The following is a 22,047-nucleotide window of genomic DNA, read 5'->3' on the forward strand; positions in this document are numbered from 1 at the left end:
ACTAGCCTGGGCAACTTTGTGAGACCTCATCTCTAAAAAAATTAACCAGGTGTGGTGGTGCGTGCCTATAATTCCAGCTACATGGAAGGCTGAGGTGGAAGGATCTCCTGAGCCCAGCTGGTCAAGGCTGTGGTGGCCGTGAATGTGCCACTGCACTCCAGCCTGGGTGACAGAGTGACACTCCAACTTAAAAAAAAAAAAAAAAGAACCACCTATTCTTTTATTTTAATTTTCCAATAAAATTTTGCTTGCTATGTTATAATTATTTATCAAAACATGTTATGTTGCATTGATCAATTGTGTACTAAAAATCATTGTAAAGATAATTCAATCTGGAGAATTTAAAACTTTTTAAGAGGAATGATATATATTTTCCAGTTGTTAAGAAACAGTTTGTTGGTGAATTTTTAAATAACTGTAGGTAGTATCAGATTGCTATGGCATTTGAAGTCCATTGGATACAAAGTGTGATATTTTAATTTAAAAACCAATACTTATAATATGCTAGAAAGTACATATTTTGCAGTTATTCAAATTTAGGATGAAAAATTGTATGTGTCTATTTGAAAATGTACAAGGAGATACATAAGTTTTCAAAGTTCTTTTAGGAAGTATAAAGGAAAAAAGTTGAAGATCACTGATTTAGTTTATCAAATCTTTATAATTTTTACAGTTGATGGCAACAGACTTCATGGAGAAAAGTGGACAGAAACATTTAGAGCTTAAGAAAGGGTGTGTGTTGTTGTTGACATGGGCGGGCTCTTGTGACAGTAAAATAAACTTGGAGAAAAAAATAACAAAATAGCACACAGTTTCCAAGTCCTTAATTTTTGACCAGCACCTTTGAGACATGGCAGAGCCATTATTTACTACACTTTGCAAAGCAGATTTATAAAATTTGTTCTTCCTTGGGATAAGTTTAATTATGTTGAAGAACAATAATTCATGGTTATACCCATGATAACTATGTGCCTGGCACTGTGCCAATTGTTAGAGATACAAAAATGAACAAGAAGAGAAGAAAACTCTTCAAGGAATGCACAGGATAAAAGAAAAATGGAAGTTAATATAATCTTAAGTTGGAAATCAGTGATAACATGCCTTGAGTATTTTTCTTTTATATCCCATGTTTTTCTGCACAAAGGATTTGAGACTGAATACAAAAGATTTCCCTCGCCAATGTGGGTGCTTAAATAGAACAAAACTGTGGAGAAAATAGTGAAATTGCTCTCTCTTTTTGAGATGCGATAGCTATCTTTTCCTGCTCTCTTACAATGGCACTCTAGTTCTTGGGTTTTTGGACTTGAACTGAATTGCCCCATGGGCTTTCCTGGGTTTCCAGCTTGCAAACTGCAGATTGAGGGACTTCTCAGCTTTCATAATCATGGAGTCAGTTATCCATATTCTATGTCTCTGTCTCTATCTATGTCTATGTCTCTGTCTTTGTCTGTGACTATGTTTATGTCTAAGTCTATGACTATATCTATGTCTGTCTATGACTATGTCTATGTCTATGACTATGTCTATGTCTATGACTCTGTCTCTGTCTATGACTATGACTATGTCTATGACTATGACTATGTCTATGACTCTGTCTCTGTCTATGACTATGACTATGTCTATGACTATGACTATGTCTATGACTATGTCCATGTCTAAGTCTATGACTATGTCTATGACATAGTCAATGTATGTCTATGTATGTCTATGTATGTCTATGTCTATGCATATACCTATAACTACGTCTATGTATGTCTATTTCTATATCTATGACTCTGTCTCTATGTCTATGACTATGACTATGTCCATGCCTATGTCTATGCCTATGTCCATGACTATGACTATGTCTATGACTATATTTACATCTTTGACTCTGTTTCTCTCTATGTCTATGTCTATGACTATGTCTATGTTTGTATCTATCTATATATCCATGCCTATGTCTATGCCTATGTCTATGACTATGACTATGTCTATGACTATGTTTACATCTTTGACTCTATTTCTATGTCTATGCCCGTGCCTATGACTATGTCTATGTCTATATCTATGACTCCGTCTCTGTTTATGTCTATGACTATGACTATGTCTATGTCTATGTCTATGTCTATGACTCTGTCTATGTCTATGACTCTGTCTCTGTCTCCATGTCTATGTCTACATCTATGCCTTATGTCTATGTCTATGCCTATGTCTATGACTGTATGACTCTGTCTCTGTCTATGTCTATGACTATGTCTATGTCTGTATCTATCTATATGTCTATATGTCTACATCTACATTTATGTCTACATCTATGTCTATGTCTTTCTGTGTCTGTATCTATATCATCTACCTCCTATTGATTATGTTTCTCTAGAGAGCCCTGGCTAATTCAAGTGATTTATATCTAATATCCTTAGGCTGTGGATCTTGATATTCAAAGTTAAGACTTGGGAATTTTTAAAAAAGAAAGAAGGAGACCCCCTCTTTGCTTCTGTCAAACCCCTGCCACTTACAATAGAGAGCCATGCCCCCAATTCTACCCTGAATATACCTGATCTTGTGTGATCTTGGAAGCTAGGTGGGGTTGGGTTTGGTTAGTACTTGAATGAGAGAAAGCCATGCCCCTGCAAACCATAGTTTCTGCTGTGCATTTACCAAACTCTCCTTTATAGTTAATAACCTGTGGCTTTTGTTCTGCCTAGATGATCCTACCCTGAGAGTGATGCATACAGAAACTGTTCACTGACTAATGAATGGTGGGTCAAAGGAATTAAAAAGTACATAGTTTAATAATAATTTGAAAATGCTCTGCTTTAATTGGGAAGTCGTGCATGTTTCCAGAATCTTCATCAAGAGATCCTGGTGTTTCTAGGAAGCTGGCTAACTGTAACTGATATAAAAAATGCAACCTACTCAATTACATTGCAATTTGCCAGTGATTAAGTAATGATGTTCTTGGAATTGGAGAGCATGACGTGATCAGTGTTTATCTGAGGCTGTGCTAAGAGTCAGGTTTGACTTCTGGAAGACCAGCAGGATATCTAGATGGTAATATCTCTAGAAAGGAGAGCAGCTCATTCAGGGACCCAGTTTTGGACAGTGTAGAGTGGATGGACTTCATGTGAAAGGCAGGACCCTTTACTCCAACTATTAGCTATTTGATAGCTGTGCTCAAATTTTAGTGTGAATATCAGTTATTTAGTAAGATTGTTTAAAAATGTAGATTCCTGGAAATTCTATCCAGATAACCTGATTCAAAGGTTTGGGGTGAAGCCCAGGAATTCATATTTTAACGGGCTTCTTCTGGATCATGTTTTGAGAAGATTAGGCTCACATTTGGAGAGCCTAGGATAAAACTTTGAAAATCAGTGACAGCACAATTTTTAGATCCAGTCTAGAGGGACTCCTGCCTTGGTGTCTGTGGTTTAGAGGGCCCTATTCTGGCCCTCCCCTGGCCATGTTGGTCCCCATGGGATAAGGAGTCTGGGAACTTAAGGGAATATGTTAATCTGGAGACTGCAACCAGATTTCTAAACTAGGATTTGTGGGTGGGGATGGGGGTTGGGGGAGAGGAGGGAGAGAGAAAAGGAGGGTAAGAGAGAGAGAGAGAGAGACAGAGAGAGAGAGAGGATGAGGAATTGACTCATGTGAAATCCCACAATCTGCTGTTTGCAAGCTGGAGCCCAGAAAACCTAATGGTGTAGTTCATTCCAAGTCAAAATTCCTGAGAACCAGGGGAGCCAATGGTATAAATCCCAGTCAGGGAGCCAGGCAAAGAAGATGAGGTGAGACGACTCTGCTCAACCAGGCAGGCAGGAAGCAAACAGGGGTGAATTACTCCTTCCTCTGCCTTTTGTTCTATTCATGTCCTCTATGGATTAGAGGATGCCCATTCACACTGGAGAGGACAATCAACTTTACTGAGTCCACTGATTCAAATGTTAATCTAATCTGAAAATACCCTCACAGACACACCTAGAAACAATGTCTAATCTGAGCACCCCACAGCCAGTCAGTTGACAGATAAAATTAGCCATCACAGGTACTAAGCTGGCTCCTGGTTGTATGTGGTCTTTTCCCCTGGTCTGATCTCCAGAGGGGATACCCTACTGGGCATGCCCTCAGGCCTGAGTGTTGACCAAGGGGCAGCTGCTTGAGGGGGTGTGGGTGGAATTGACCATGTGAGCTGCAATGTGCACTAGTTGCTTGAGGAAGCCCTTCATGGCGGACTGATTATGGGAAAAAAGGGAGTGTGGGTGCTGGGCCAGCAGTTGGCTCTTTCTGTGTACATTGGGTTTCCGGGTTGTTTTGAGGGCTAGTTTATCAGCTAGGAGAACAGGACATGTTTTCTTCAGCAGTTTGTCAGCTTTGATTTATCACTTCTATATATGTAGACATATGGTTGTGAGACTTTGTCAGTACTCTTGCCTTGGGTCCCACAAATGTTAGAAGCAGACCTGATCAATGTTTCCAAATTAGTAATATCTTGGGACTACTGCTTCAACCTGTGTAATAATCAAGCACCAAAACAGAATTAGAGTTAGCAAATGGAGTTGACAAAGTTGACAAATGGCAGTGGATGACAAATCAGCTTTGAATAAAGGAAGTAACTAGTCCAATGTGGATCAGCATTGGTCATGCACAAGAGGAGGACATCTCCTACCCTTATCCAATCTTGAAGCCCCTCCTCTGAGTCTGCTGGAATTCACAGTCCAGTATTAGCAAAACACAATATCATCAGCCTCGGCTCTGACTGTTCCCAGCACCATCTTGCTCTGATAAAAATCTGGCTGCCCCCTGAAAACATTGCCTTCTGATTCTCCCAGCATCCTCCTTGACCTAAGGTGGCTGAGGTTTTTTTTCTCCAACAGCTGTGCCATGGGATCTAGAGGTGGGATGTGTTTCTTTTTTGCTGCCACTTCTGGACCATTCTCTCTTTCTCTTCCCTAAAAATGTCCTGCATTGAATCTCAGGTCATCAGGTTATGCCACCCAATCCTCTCATTTTACTGACATCTATTGACCCAATGTTCCACAGTCACAGTTGTCCTGTGTCATCATCACAATCCTCCTGTCTTCTTAATTCTAGGCAAGTTCATTATCCACATGGATCATCCCTCCATTTCCCTGGGCTCTTGGTTCCCTGTTGACCTCTGCTCTCACAGTCTGGTCCTTCGCCTTTCATCACTCCTGCCAACATACCAGACCTCACCATTCCCCTAGCCAGTGGTCTCTGTGGTCACAATGCACACATCCCACTTTTGGACCCCTGCTTCCTCTCTTCCAACCACACTCCCTCTGTCATGCTGTGTACCAGGCTGTCGAAACAAAGTGCCACAATCTGAGTGGCTTGAACAGTAGAAATGTATTCTCACACAGTTCTAGAGGCTTGAAGTCTGAGATCAAGTGATCAGCAGGGTTAGTTCCTTCTGGGGGCTGTGAGAGAGAATCTGCTCCAGGCTGCTGCCCTGGTTCCTGGTGGTTTGCTGATAATCTTTGGTGTTCTTTGGTTTGTAGACTCATCACTCCAACCTCTGCCTTCATATTCACCTGACAGTCTCCCTGTGTGTGTGTCTGTGTCCCAAATTTCCCATTTTTATAAAGATACAAGTCATACTGGATTAGGGCCCACCCTCATCATAACTAATTACATCTACAAGGACCCTCCTTCCAAATAAGGTCACACTGTGAGGTACTGGGGGTTAGGACTTCAACATTTAAATTCTGGGTAGGACATCTGATCCAACCATCTCACTGTTAGGTATCTACCCTAAGGAACAGAGATCATATGAAAAAGATACTTGCACCCTCATGCTGATCACGACACAATTCACAATTGCAAAGAAGCGATATCAACCTAAATGCCCATCAGTTGATCAGTGGAATGAAAAGGTGGTATATATACACTATAGAATACTATTCAGCCATCAAAAAGAATGAAATAATATCTTTTGTAGCAATTTGCATGGAATTGGAGATCATCATTCTAAGTGAACTAACTTGGGAACAGAAAACCAAGCACACATGTTCTCACTTATAAGTGGAAGCTGAACTAAGGATCTGCAAAGGCATAGAGAATGATATAATGAATGCTGGAGACTCAGAATGGGGAGGGAGAGAGGAACGAGGGATGAAAAGTCATCTATCAGGTACAATATGCACAGGTGGGGGTGGTTGGTACACTTAAAGTCCAGACTTCTTTGCCCCTATACAATGCATTCATGTAATCAAAAACTATTTGTAACCCCTAAAGCTACTGAAACAAAGAAAAAAGTGGGGGGGGGTAGGGAACACAACTTAACTCATAACACACCCTATCTCCAGTAATCCTTCCACTCCTGTAATTTTATCTTGTGTGCTACTCTGATGACTTCCTCTCCCTCCTTACCCAGGTCCAATACCACAATTGCCTGTTGAAATGGCTTCCTTGCCTATCTTCTTGCAACTCTCACTTTTTGATCTTTCTTGGTAAAACCACAGCCCTGGTGACATAAAGGTCTCCACGTCCTCAGTGCTTGACACTATGGAACTAGATGTGGTTGGAGAAAAATAACCTTGACAGCTGTTTTAGCTTTGAATTCATGAACATAAACCCTGAGTAGACTCTTAATGCTGCTTAACAAACACACTGCTTCTCTTATGCCATCAATTTCCTCCTTGATTGCATCATTACTATAACCATGCACACATGCTTGCTGCATTTCTCTCATATTCATTATGTAAAATCCTTTCTTGACCCATGTTAACCCATAGCTTTCCCTCTGGCTCTCCAGTCTCTGCTACTCTTCATAGCACGGTCCTTCTAGGGTCATCAACACTTATGTTTCTACTTCCTCTCCTTCTATTCTCTGAAACCCTTTCCAGTCATGTTTTTGCCTCAACCATTCTTCTGAAAATTCTTATGTCAAGGTTACCAAAGACCCTCAAGTTTTGATATCAGATAGCCAATTTCAGTCTTCATTGATACTAGCTATTGGTGACAATTTACACAGTTGATCACACTCTCCTCCTAAAAACAACTTTCTTCACTTGGTTTCCAGGATGCTGGTTCTGTTTTCCTCTAATTGAATTTGTCCATTTTTCTCAGTCTCTTTGCTGGCACCTCCTCCTTTCCTGGCCCCTGGGGTGCTCAGGGCTTTGAACTTCAGATGTCTTTTCTTCTTCACCTATACTCCCGGTTGATCTTAGCCAGTCTCAAGGAGTTAAACACTGCCCAAATATCAAGTTTCTATCTCTAGCCTTGAGCTTTCTGAACTATAGGATGATAGCCAATTTGCGTCTTCAGTTTCTCCACTTGGATATCTAACATGTCCCAACTCAACATATCCAAAATGGAACTCCTGATCTTATTGCCCACACCTGCTCCTCCATTTTTCACTTGCATAGACCAAATATCTTAGCGTCATCCTCTTTCTCTCACACTCCATGAGACTTCTGTTGACTCTCCCTTCATATCCCCTTTTACCACCTCTCCTACCATCACCTGGCCCACACACCATCACACTGATAATGGATACAGTCTTGGACTAACCTTCCCAGCCCCTGTAGTCTGTTTCTGAGGTAGCAGCCAGAATGATCTATGTTACACTTCAATCAGATCAATCAAAGGGCCCTCTGTATAATGCAGAATGAAAGCCAAAATCCTTAGGAGGACCCATGAATTTGGGAATCACTTCCACCTCCCTGATCTTGCCCACTACTTCCCTTAACCCCTCCTCCTCTCTTCTCCCACACTGGTCTCCTTCTTCTTCCTTGAACATATCAGGTCACTCCTGCCTCACAGTCTCTGCTCCAGGTGCTGCCTTTTCCTGAATGACTCCTTTCTCAAGTCACCTTTTGTGATGCACTTCTTGATTATGTCATTGGTTACTCTGTGTCACCTGGTAGAATGTAGGTTCCAAGGTGTTTATTGTTTCTTTTTTCCCCTGAACCTAGAACAGTGCCTGACAACTTGCAGGTGTTCACCAAATATTTGGTGAATGAACGGAGGGTATCTAGAACTAAGGCAACAAAAGAAAATAGATTTGCAAAAGGAGCAGAACACACTTGGCTAGAAGTGTTGTGAAAAAGAATCACCTAGTTCCAGTTACTTGGAAGGCTGAGGCAGAAGGATCTCCTGTGCCCAGCAGGTCCAGGCTGTGGTGGCTGTGAGCGTGCCACTGCACTCCAGCCTGGGTGACAGAGTAAGACTCCAACTCAAAAAAAAAGAAAAAGAAAAAAATTAATACCAGAATCACCCTAAAATGTTATCTGAATGTCATTTGAACCTCTGGTATAAATGTTGATGTGCAATTTCATTGTTATGTACACCGAGCATGGTTTATTCCTAAAAACAATTCAGTGAATAATCCTTTGTTACTTTTATAAAGTACTGAATGATTGAAGCTACTTCTCCCCTATGAAAGCTCTATTATAGAGGAGAACTGGAAGGATGTTCCAATGAAGATGCCACAGAGTGGGCAGACCTGATTATTTCACCGCCACATCGGGTGCCTAAACCTAGGCCCATGCAAGTCAGGATCTTTCAGTGTCAACCATGGAATTAAAAAAAAAAAAAACTTTAAAAATATATGTTCTCTTTTTCCTTGACTGGAACAGAGTACTACTGTAAACTGAAGTTACTGTGGCAACATGTTTTATCTAGGACATTTTAGTGTCCCTACTGGCTTGGTAAATTATCACTTTCCCACTGAATAATAAGCCACAATTTAGGTTGAGAGAAGTAAGAAACTGCTTATTTCATTTACTTGTTATAGGAATATTTCTTAGGAAGAGTAAGCTGTTAAAGTGTTGTTTATTTTTATATTTATAAATAATAATTTAGTCATGTGCAGATTATTTGAAGTTCCATAAATGTCCACATTGATACTAGGTGATGTCTAAGACACAGTCATATAGACTAGACAACAAAGAGTATCAAGGCCCTTAAACTGTGCCTTTGTACCGTGCTGTCTGACTTTCTAATTGTTTAACCTAACTTCTGGAAGTTTGCTCTGGTTTTCAGTCTAATGATGATGATCCTTTTGGAATTTGTTTAGAATGTTAGTGGATTTCTTCTCCTTTTGTCTTGTTATCCTTGATGAAAAATTGAACTTACTCCAATCTATTGGAATGTGTTAAGTGATGAGATTTGTCCAAAGCTCAAGAAGACAACAATGAAAACACGAAATCATGAACAATTTTTCCTAATTGGCAGGAAAAATACCAAGTGAATTGTTTACAAGAAGGTAATCCTTTTATAGAGTTGGCTGCTTCATAGAGATTTGATTTATATTTACACTTTTTAGCCAATTACCTTGCCCACCAGAACACAGGGAGGGATTTACATCAACCACTCTGGGTTCTTCTAGGTTCTAATGGCTTTCCTGATCCCCAACAATTTGGAATCCCTTTCTCGGATTATTACTAGTCCTAGGGCAACCCCTTCTCAGAATCCAGGGCAAAGGAAGAAGGAAGAGGAGGGGGTGGGGCAGGGCCATTTAATGGAACAATGAAATGAGAGAAAAGGAAAGAAGAAAAAATAAACTCAGGCAACTGTGTGCTGTGACCATAAAACCTGTTTTCTATGCTGTTTGTTGAATATACAATTTAAAAACACGCTTTTTTTTTTTTTTTTTAAAGTCAGCAACTACTTTGAAGGTGATAGACTGTACAATTTATGGTATGTTGTAGGGGAGAAAAATTCCATCTCAATACTTTATAGGCACACTTTGAATTCAGATCTTTACAATTCTTAAGAAACAACTAATTAAAAAAAAAAAAAAAAAAGGAGTGCTCTTAGAATGACTGTGAGTCACTTCCCTGCCCTGTGATTCACTAAGTCACAGATGCTGGACATGTGGCTAGGTTAGAAGGACTTCGGATTTTGAGGATTCATGAGCTGATTCAGTCCTTTCTGTATTTATGATTTGAAACTATCTGAGTTAAAGTTTTGAGATGTTTTGACACCATAAAGCAGTACTGAGGTCAGAGATCAAAGGCCGAAGAAAAGCTAGCACGAGTGAGGGTTTATTACCTGAAAGCATCCATTTCTTGCATAATATCAGAGGGCAAGTTTAAGTAGCTACTGATAGGATGGGTGCTGAAGAAAGCACGACTATTTTTTTTTTTTTTTTTTTGACTTGGAATCTCACTCTGTCGCCCAGACTGGAGTGTAGTGGCTGCTCACGGCCACTGCATCCTGGACCTGCTGGGCTCCGGGGATCCTTCCGCCCCAGCCTTCCAAGTAACTGGAATTACAGGCACGCGCAACCACGCCCGGCTGATTAACACAACTATTTTTAAACTCAGAAAAATCCAGCCACTTGCTCTCATGTGATTGCAGTGACGAAAGAGTGAGAGCAAAACAAAAATCCTTGGGCTTCCCACTGATCCAAAATACTTAAAAAAACCCAAAAACTTGTCATTGATATTTGTTACAATTCATCCAAAGATACAGTGATACACACTCTATGTTTAGAAAACCTCATATAAAACATATAAATAACTGAGTTATGCAGTCATTGGCCCCTGTGTCCTGGGTGGGATGGGGCACAAAACTTGTAGGCTCTTTGACCTGACCCTAAAATAAATTTTAGAGCAGCCAGTAAAGTTTTAAGGTAGAGTTTATTAGTGAGAAGAAGAAGAAAAGAGGAAAATTCATGGCAGAAAGACCTACCATAGGTGAGTTTCTTGAAAAAGAAATGGTGCTGCCTATAAGAAATTTATGTATCTGTGCCTAACCTGTACTAACTACTCTGCCACACCTTAAGTTATTTTAAGGTGATAATTTTTTCTGACATCTTAATTCCTACCTAAGTATGTGGTAGCAAATCAGAATGTGAAAACATTTAACTTTACTAGGCCATGACATTATGGAAACTTTCTTTGGAAAGATGTCCTACTTTGAGCCCCTAATTTGATAGTACAGGTTTTAAATCCCAAATCTGAAAATCTGAAATCTGAAATGTTCCAAAATCCAAAGCTTTTTGAATGCCAGTACAATACTCAAAGGAAATACTCACTGGAGTTCTTAAGATTTTGGATTTTTGAATTAAGGGTGCTCAACCAGTAAGTAAATGCCAAAATTCCCCAAAATTCAAAATCCAAAACATTTCTGATCCCAAGCATTAAGGATATGGGATACTTAATCTGTAAAACTTAAATGTTCTTTTTAGTAGATAATTAGATTTAATGAATGAGATTAATTCATCTTTTTTTTTTGGTTTTCTTTTTTTTTTTTGAGTTGGAGTCTCACTCACTGTCACCCAGGTTGGAGTGCAGCGGCACACTCATGGCCACCACAGCCTTGACCTGCTGGGCTCCAGCGATCCTTCCACCTCAGCCTTCCAAGTTGCTGGAACTACAGGCACACACCACTATGCCCAGCTAATTTTTTGATTATTGTAGAGATGAGGTCTCACCAAGTTGCCCAGGCTGGTCTTGAACCTGTGGGCTCAGGCAATCCTCTCACCTCGGTCTCCCAAAGTGCTGGGGTTATAGGCGTGGGCCACCACGTTTGGCTACCAAGCCCGGCTTATTTTTCTGTTTTAAGAAACTAGATTGGGTATGGGGGCTCATGTAATTCTAGCGCTTTGAGAGGTCAAGATGGGAGGATTGCTTGAGTCCAGGAGTTTGAGACCAGCCTGGGCATCATAACAAGAACTTGTCTCTACAAAAAGTAAAAAAAAAAAAAAAAAAATTAACCAGGCATGGTGGTACATGCCTGTAATTCCAGCTACTCAGGAAGCTAAGGTGAAAGGATTACTTGAGCCCAAGATGTTGAGGCTGTGGTGGGCCAGGATGGTGCCTGGGCGACAGAGTAAGACTCTGACTCAAAAAGCAAAGCAAACCAAACTAAACTAAAACAACAACAACAACAAAAATCAAACAAAAAAGAAACTAAATGTTCAAGGTTATTAGCATATACTCAATTATAGAGTGGTTAAAAACTAATTGAATCCTGACTTTCTGGTTTTATTTTTGTCTAGATTATTTTTATTCGCCTATAACATTCTTTCACAACATTGTACTCACCAGAAACCTCTACCTATTTGCCTGGTAGTGAGTGTGAAGTAGCTAAAGGAAATGGAGATATCTGAGAAACTACCAGCTGGTAGCCAATATATGTACTTGAGATGTATCTAAGTATTTTTTAGATTGGAACTGTGAGTAACTATGGGAGCCAAAATAGGAAATTTGGTGTTAAGTTCCTCAGGAGTCTCTTGTGTGGTAGTATATTTTAACATTGCTGAATTCATGGGAGCACAAAGCATATTACTAAACCAAAATGCATGAGTACAGTTGAAAAGTTAAAAAAAAGTTATATTCCTGTTTTTTAAAAAAATCTTACCCCAAATTTTGCCAGCAAAAAAATAGTTGCTTGGTTAAGTTTATTGGATTAAAAATGTCACTAAATCAGGCTAAGTATGCATGCTTCCTTCTGAAGTGACCAGGCTATAAAACATTAAAAATCAACAGAATTATAAACTAAGCCGTGCCTTGAGCTGTGAAAGAGGAAATGACGATCACAAGTAAACTAAAATTTTTGATAGGCAATGACTTAGAGATGTTCAAGGTTGGAAGAAATATTAGAGATCAGTGTAGTTCAAGCCCTTTACAAATTCTAGAAACCAAGAAATTGAGTGCAAAGTGATTACTTGATTTGCCCAAGTTCACATGACTCATTAGTGGCAGAGCCAGCCTAGAATTTGACCTTGAATTTCAGGAAAGAGAATCTTTGTTTTACCATGGCATGCCAACAATAAAGTTCCAGGTCTACCTTTGGAAGTATTATAAACATAGCTCTTATTCACTAACTGCTAATGAATTTGCATAGAACTGTGTGGCTATAGATCAGAATCACAAAATTAAATATTTGACAAAATGATGTTGAATTACATATATACCAGGGGGACCCCCCAAAAAATCTCAGAATTATTTTTTTGGAGTGCAGTTTCCTTGTAGTACTGCTAGGTAAGTGTCCTAGCTCATGTTGTTGTGAGAGGCTGCATTCAGCTTTAATGAACTGGTTTTTTGGCGAGTCTTTCAAGGCATTTGCCCATTTCATGACGGGTGATTTATAAGCGCACGTGCCCACACCATACTGAGCATTCAGCAGTTTTTTGACCAAAAATGGCATAACTTCTATGCTCCACACTCCCTATTCAGCCTATCTTGTCCCGAGTAACTTTTTTTTGTTTCCCTGAATGAAAAAATCCTCAAAGGAAAACATTTTACATATGTGGAAGAGGTAAAACAAAAATCAGCAGAAGCACTAAAAGGCATCAGAATTGGTGAGTTTTGAGCAGTGGAAAAAGCATTTCAAGAGGTGTATTGCATCAAATGGAGAACACTTTGAAGGTGCTGGAGTTTAAAATAATGGACATAGTATTTTAATAATGAATAATGAACACATAAGAATGAATACATAGTTTTTAATAAATAAATTCTGGATTTTTTTGAGTCTCTCCTCAAATACATAAAGAAAATTAAAGTCACTTTTTTTCTGAATTTAATTAAAAAAAAACCCTTGGGATCATTTGTTGGGATGATTAGTGCTGGGAAAACAGTGATGTCATAGAAGGATTACCGGATGCTTATAGGAACTGACCTCTTATCTCACCCTGCCATGCATTTGTTGTGGAATGGCTTCATTTTCCAGTCAATAAAACAGGAAGGTTGATGACTACTTTACCTCCAAGAAGCACTCTGAGGATAAATAAAGCAAAATAAGTGAAATATTCTGAAGGTTTCATACATCTGTGAAAGAGTTAGAATAGAAGAATTGGGCTTTAGGCCACAGCTTCTTTAGGAGAATTGGATTTTAGATCCACAGCCGCTGGGGGCTTTATGTTTTCTTGTAGCTACGAGTCAGTGACTTTTCAGGAATTCCTATTTACACCATTTAGCCTTTAAACCATTTTCTTTGTTGAATCTTAGATTTAGCAGATTCTGAGAAGTCACCTGGTGATTTCTCCTCCCAATGCAAGCACCCCCTCTCAGAAATGCTGATAAGGAACTTTTTCCTGTGCAAGGTGGTTTATTTTATGGCTGAGAAGCCCAACACAGAAAAATGTTCATATTATTGAACAAAAATCTGTCACAGTGTAATTTTTAACTGTAGTTATCATCAGTTAACTGTAGTTTTTGTTTTGAATTACATAGATTTCATTCATTCTTAAAATATTTGAATTCAGTTATCATACTTCTAAATTTTCAACATTATGGAAAGAAAGAAGATAACATTATTGAGTGGCTACTGTGCAATATTAATGTTTTTGTCTAAGTGTTTTCACTTAAAACTCAAAAGAAGTCTATGCCAAATATCCCTCAATTCCTGCATTGATGAGAATAGAAAAGTGGTTAAGATTACAAGCTCTGGATTTAGACAGACTTGGATTTAAGTCCTGGCTCTACCACTTATTAACTGTATAACTTGCAAAAGTGACTTAGTCCCTCTAAGCCTTAGCCTCCACATTTCAAAAAACGAATTCTAATTATAATGTGGTTTTTATGAAGTTAAACAATATAATATATGCAAATAGATAATGCACAGTAACTTTTCAATAAATATTAGCTATTAGTATTGTTACTCATTTTCTCTCTCCCTCTCTAACTCTCTGCCTAAGCACAGGACTTTACATTTATCCTAAATAGTAATTTTTTGGGGGAATTGGCCTGGTTTTTATATGAATAAATATTTTTTAATTGTCCCCTGGTATATTAGCTCTCTCTTCTTTATATATATAGAGAACGAGAGAGATAGATATATAAAAAATATATCTATCTATATCTATCTATCTATCTATATATATAGATATATATCTATATCTATATCTATATATACATATATATTTTTTTTTGTAGCAGTCTCACTCTGTCTCCCAGGTTGGAGTGCAGTGACACACTCATGGCCACCCAGACTTGACCTGCTGGACTCAGGCAATCCTTCCACCTCAGGCTTCCAAGTAGCTGGAACTACAGGTGTGTGCCACCATGCCCTGCTAATTTTTTGATTTATTGTAGAGACAAGGTCTTGCCATGTTGCCCAGGCTGATCTTGAACACTGGACTTAGGCAATCCTCTCGCCTCTGCCTCCCAAAGTGCTGGGATTATAGGCATGAGCCACTGCACCTGGCGCTCCTTAATTTTTTATGCAAATATTTATAAACATGCACTCTGTGGTCTTTGTATTTTTGATTAAAATATTAAATAGGAATGGGCAAATCATAAATTCTTAGAGTTGTCTTTTAAGGTTGAAGCCAAGTCTAGTTTCAGACTTTAGTTTCCGACTTCTAGTTACCAAACTCTAAGACGATACATTTTTTTTTTCCTTTTTGAGTTGGAGTCTCACTCTGTCACCCAGGCTAGAGTGCAGTGGCACACACACAGTCACCATAGCCTTTATCTGCTGGGCTCAGACGATCCTTCCACCTTAGCTTTCCAAGTAGCTGGAACTATAGGCGTGTGCTACCACACCCGGCTAATTTTTAGATGTATTGTAGAGACGAGATCTTTCCAAGTTGCCCAGGCTGGTCTCGAACTCCTGGGCTCAGCGAATCTTTTGGTCTCCATCTCCCAAAGTGGTGGGATTACCTGCATGAGTCACTGCACCCGGCCCATTTCTATTGTTTTAAGCTACCTAGTTTGCAGTAATTTGTTATGGAAACTCTAGGAAACGAATCCATGTAGTTAATAGCATGACATCAATAACAGATTTCAGATGACCAATTCTGTAGCAGTTTTACCACATGTGTTAGAAGATAGCACGGTGAGGTGGCAAGAACATAGACTTGAGTTAAAAACCAATGCTCAAGCCTTGGACCTACCACTAGTGAGTTGGGTGATTTGGGTTGTTAAAAGAAAAACTTTAGACATATTAAATTTAATAGAGTTTAATTGAGCAAAGAAAGATTTGCAAATCAGGCAGTTCCCCAACTAGAATAGGTTCAGAGTGACTCTGGAGCTACCATATGCTCAGAGAGGATTTATGTACAGAAAAAAGAAAGTGATGAACAGAAAACAGAAGTGAGGTACAGAAACAGCTGGATTGGTTACAGCTCAGTGTTTGCCTTATTTGAACATGGTTTTAAAGTCCGGCTACTTGGAAGGCTGAGGCGGAAGGATTGCTGGAGCCCAGCAGGTCGAGGCTGCGGTGGCCGGGAGCGGCCACTGCACTCCAGTCTGGGCGACAGAGTGAGACTCCAACTCAAAAAAAAAAAGAAAAAAGATTGGTTACCTATAATTGGCCCAGACTCGGTGATTGGCACAAGAGTTGGTTATCGTCTGTTTATACATCCAGTTAGGTTACAGTTACTGCATATGGAGAAACTTCTAGGCTGAATTTAAAATATGTAAGGAGGCAACTTTAGGTTAAACTTAATTTAACAGCGCATGGTCAGTTAATCATTCACAACTCCACAAAATGGTGATAATGCGTTATTCATCTGATAAGGCTACAGTAGTAAGGGTGGAGTAAAAGAAAAAGTGAGAAAGCACATTTTAAGTTATAAAGTCCCAACAAAAACTGTTTAGTGTTGTTTTACCTAATTTCCTTCATCTGACGGACTATCTGTATTTTACTTCCTTTAAGATACTATATGCATTTCTTTCTGGGTTTATCCTCTCTTAAATCCTTCAGTCCTCAAATTTTAAATTTCCACAGAAATGTATACATTCTTGTCATACAGTACTCTATTCTGTCTTTTTCATGAAACATTTTCCCTTTGAGCAAGGTATACAAACTCTTTTATTGTTGTATTCCAGGTATGCATCTCATCAGTGCATCTCGATGGTTCTGAGACATTATTTACCAACCCTTATCTAAAAATCTTAAAAGTATGCACATTGTGTTCATTGTCATACACATCTGAGTTCTAGAGTTGTTTTGAACCTGCTTCTATGACATCTTCTCCTGATAAATATGAGGTTTCTCTTCCATGGGATCCTTGCAGTCTTTCATTGTTTGGTTTTAAGTAGTTTATGTTGGATTTACTCTTTTTCTGAGATTTTATCTCCTTTTCACTCTTGTACTGGCTAAGTTATTTTTCCCCACAGTGGATTTGGACACAGCCTTCTTCAAATTATCTTCTGACTGATTTTCCATTATTTTGCTTCATGCAATTTTATTGTCAGACATTATTCTGGATTAAAATCTCTCTTTTTTACAACCCCTTTCCCTCACATTCTAGGAAGAAATAGATTTAAGGAGGATATAATATCCTCCCTATTTCCACCAAATAGTGGAGAGGTTATTGTGTGGGAAAGGGATTAGATTTATTCTACATAGAATCATGAGTGGAAATTATAGAGGCAGATGTGATTTTTTTTTGAGTTGGAGTCTCACTCTGTTGCCCAGGCTGGAGTGCAGTGGCACACTCATGGCCACTGCAGCTCCATCTGCTGGGCCCAGGCGATCCTCCTGCCTTAGCTTTCCAAGTAGCTGGAACTGCAGGTGTACACCACCATGCCCAGCTAATTTTTGATTTATTGTAGAGACAAAGTCTCACCAAGTTGCCTAGGCTGGTCTTGAACTCCTGGACTCAGGCAATTCTCTCACCTTGGCCTCCCAAAGTACTGGTATTATACACTTGAGCCACCGCACCCGCCCCAGATGTGATTTAAAAAAATTTATTTTAAGGATATGGGGTACAATTCAAGATTCGATATATAAATGATAGATGTGATCTTAATGTAATAATAATAAACTTTTTTAATGATCAGAACTGTCCAAAAACAGAATGACATGGCTTGTGAGGTGGACAGCTCTATTTCAGGAAATGTTCAAGAAAAGTGTCTTAGGTTCAGTTCTTTAGAAGTAGAACCCGAAATGGGGTTTCTTGTGTGGGTGATTCATTGAGGAAATAGGCTCAGGAGAAGCCAATAGAGGAGTAAGGGAAGCAGGAAAGGGGAGGGGAAGGGAAGAACCTGGGCAAAGATATGGGGTAAGCTAAAGTCCAATCCCAACCTAATCCCACAGGAGGTTCTGGAACATGAATGGTATCACAGAGTTGTCCTGCCTTGAGACCATGAAGGTGGGTCTTTTGTGGCCCTTTATTGGTCATTTATTGCCTGGGACTGCCTGCCCCTGGAGGTGTGTGTATGGTGTGGGGAGGCATGAGCCTTACAGGCATCTCTAGGCAAGACAGTTCTGCTGAAGGTAATTCTGGTGAAGAGTATAACTGTGAGCTACCAATAACCAGATGGTAGAGCTGGGGGATGGGGGAATTCACCAGGTGAACGGGATCTGGGCAGGACATCAATAGCACCCACTACAAAGAAGGTGGTTGGTCACATTCCAGAATAAAAAATGAAATAAGCAATCAGGAGACTTGTGTTTTAGCTTTAGTTTTGCTACTGATAAATTTCTGATACTGAATTTTGAATGTACTTTAAAACAAGGGTATTGGAAATTGTGAACATTAAAGTCTCTTTATCTCTAACATTCTATGATTCTAGGGTGGCATGTTATGGAGGGCTAGCTCTTGACATATGGGCTGAAGACCCCTGCCTATGGGGCTGGGTCGGGGATAAAGACATTGTTTGCTGCTGTGGGTCTGTCTGTGTGATTCTATATACCCCAAACATTGTATTCACATTAGTCATGTGAATGATTTATTATTTATACCCGTATTTACTATTTTTCATATATGTGATAAATTAGGTTTCATTTAAAAAGCTTCATGGAATTTATACTGCTTGTTTTGTATTATGTGTTTTTTCAATCATTAGTTTCTAAAAGGACAATCTTTATTCTTTTAAAAAAAAATTGTTTTTAGATGGTTTATTCTTGAGCCAAAATTGAGAACTTAAGCCTGGGTACACTCGTCCTCAGGAGGTCCTGGGAACATGTGCCCCGACAACCTTTATTTATTTATTTTTTCTGAGTTGGAGTCTCACTCTGTTGCCCAGACTGGAGTGCAGTGTCTGCTCCCAGCCACCGCAGCCTCGATCTGCTGGGCTCCGGCGATCCTTCCGCCTCAGCCTTCCAAGTAGCTGGAACTACAGGCGCGTGCTACCACACCCGGCTAATTTTTTTGATTTATTGTAGAGATGAGTTCTCACCAAGTTGCCCAGGTGAGTAGCGAACCCGCGGGCTCAGGCAATCCACTCACCTCAGCCTCCCAAAGGCGCGGGATTACAGGCTGAGCCACCGAACCTGGCTGACAACCTTTATTCTTAAGGATAGTGGGGAATTCTCTAAAGTCATAGTGACAAAAAGGGAATGCACATAAATAATTAAATGGGCCAGGCACGGTAGCTCACGGCTGTGATCCCAGCAATTTGGGAGGCAGAGGCGAGAGGATTACCCGATCCCAGGGGTTTGAGACCAGCCTGGGCAACTTGGCAGGATCCTGTCTCTACAATAAATCAGAACATTAGCCTGGCATTGTGGTGTGCGCCTGTGGTTCCAGCTACCTGGAAGGCTGAGGTGGAAGAATCACTTGAGCCCAGCAAGTTGAGGCTGTGGTGGTCATGAGCGCGCCACTGTACTCCAGCCTGTGTGACAGTGAGATCCTGACTCAAAATAATAATAATAATAATAATAATAATAATAATTAAAAGGGACTGTGAATCAGATAATGCCTAAGAATTCATGTGAACTTGTTCATGTTACCTGGATTTTGCTAACTTGCTAAGTTGTGTTTTTCTTCATGGTCATTTTTCAGGCAAGCATTCATAAGTATATGAGTATTCAGCAATTGATCATGGGGATAATAATACTATGAGTTAAATTTCCCTCTTAGAAGTATGTATTGGCATTTGAAAGCTGGACAGCTTGCTATAGATTGTCTAGCCTCTCCTTTTACTGATGAGAAAACTAAGGTCCAAAGCCCTGCTGAGAAGGTATCAATAATGTCCCCTGACTTCTAGTTTTTTGGATTTTTTTGAGTAGGAGTCTCACTCTGTCGCCCAGGCTGGAGTGCAGTGGCATCCTCATGGCCACCGAACCTCTGCTCGTTCAGGTGCCCGCTCAGGTGATCCTTCCACCTCAGCCTCCCAAGTAGCTGGAATGTCAAGCACATGCCACAATACCTGGCTAATTTTTTGATGTATTGTAGAGACGAGGTCTTGCCAAGTTGACCAGGCTGGTCTCAAATCCCTGGACTCGGGCAATCCTCTTGCCTCTGCCTCCCAAAGTGTTGGGATTACAGGTGTTATCCACTGCTCCTGGCTCCTAGTTTATTATTTCCATTGTACCACAAAGAAAATAACTAAAATTATGAAAAATTAAAGGTAATTACTCAGAACCATAATGTTCTTAGTTAAAAGTACAATTAACTGATGGCATGTAGATCTTGATTGTCAGGGGACATGTTTTATGTGAATCCATTTTCATACTATAATGACCATACTATGGTGTTCTTCCACTCTCTCTTAAGATTTCGTTTTTATTTTTAAAATTTAATTACATTTTTTAATTTTGAAGATGTGGGGTACAATTCAGGGTTAGGTATACAAGTGGCCATTATGCAGGTACCCTTGTTGATGAGGTGTGCCCCTCCCTCCCCTAGCAGTTTCCTACAACTGCAAATCCCACCCCCCTCTCCCCTGGCAGTTTCCCACTACTGCCAATCCTGCCCCCCCACCTCCCCTGACAGTTTCCAACAACTGCCAATCCGTTTCTTATAGTATTATGATAATTGTTCAAAGTCCACTTATGAGTGAAAACATGTGGTCCTCAGTTCTTTGTTTCTGTGATAGGTCACTCAGTATTATAGACCCTAAGTCCATCCAAATTGCTGCACAGTCCATAATTTTGTCCTTTTTTGTGACTGCATAATATTTCATCGTGTGTATGTACCATATTTTTAAAAATCCAGCCCTCTTTCAATGGGCAGCATGGTTCAGATTTCTTTTTAAAATTGATTCCTCCTTCCTTTTCATATGATTTCAACAAATCCATTTCCCAGAAAAGATATATCACATGTTCTTTCATTTTTAACCTTTTTCAAATGAGGATAATTTTTCTCCTAGGGTGCTAGAACATTCAAAAATATGATAGATATTGTAGAACGCTGATGCTGATTATTTCTAAAATAACCATGTGACTAGTGCCATGGAAATAATGCTAATATTTTTATTGTCATGTGGTTCATGTGCTTGCATATGTTTAACAGTTGGGCTTGTAATATTGCAAGGCCCCGAGATAGAGAAAGGAGAAAAGAACAGTATACTTATGACATCATTATATTTCTTATTCCCTTTCAAATGAAAACTATGGTTCTTTTCTAAATGTTTTTTATTAAAAGAGGGAAAGCACTGCCTTTATTTATACCATTCAATGTGAGAGAGTGATACCAAGGGTGAGTTGATAGACTTTAGTCTTGTGAGGGTTTGTGTCTAGTTATTTTCTGCAGTTATAACAGAATACTACAGACTGGCTAATTTATAAGGAAAATAAGTATTATAAGGAAAATAAGTATAAAACAATCTCACAGTTTTGGGACTGGCAAGTCCAAGAGCATGGTGCTGGCATCTAGCTAGGATCTTTGTGCTGTGTTATCTTGTGGCAGAAAATGGAAGAGCAAGCCAAAGGGAGCCAAATTCTCACAATAATTATAACTAACCTATTATTGTGACAGTGGTATTAATCCACTTATGAGGGTGGAGCCTTCATAGCCTAATCCTCTTTTAAAGGCCTCACTTTTTTTTTGAGTTGGGGTCTCTGTTGCCTAGGCTGGAGTGCAGCGGCATGATTATGGCTGACTGCAGCTTCGACCTCCTGGGCTCAGGTGATCCTTCAGCCTTAGCCTCCTGATTAGCTGGAACTGGCACCCATTATCACACATGGCTAACTTTTTTTTTTTGTAGACACAAGGCCCTGCTCTGTTGCCCAGACTGGTCTTGTACTCCTGAAACACTACACTTCTTAATAGTGTTACAATGGATTTTCAGCCTGAGTGTTGGAGTGGACAACATTAAAACCACAGCAGCCCAATAGAGTTGTGTTGAAAGACAATCCTCATATATGATGGAATATTACACAGCCATAAAGAAGAACAAAATTATGGACTTTGCAGCAACTTACATGGATTTAGAGTCTATAATACTCAGTGATTTATCACAGAAATAAAGAACT

The sequence above is a fragment of the Carlito syrichta genome, unplaced genomic scaffold, assembly GCF_000164805.1.
Source record: "Carlito syrichta isolate Samal-C Ts95f unplaced genomic scaffold, Tarsius_syrichta-2.0.1 Scaffold187360, whole genome shotgun sequence".
Taxonomy (NCBI): domain Eukaryota; kingdom Metazoa; phylum Chordata; class Mammalia; order Primates; family Tarsiidae; genus Carlito; species Carlito syrichta.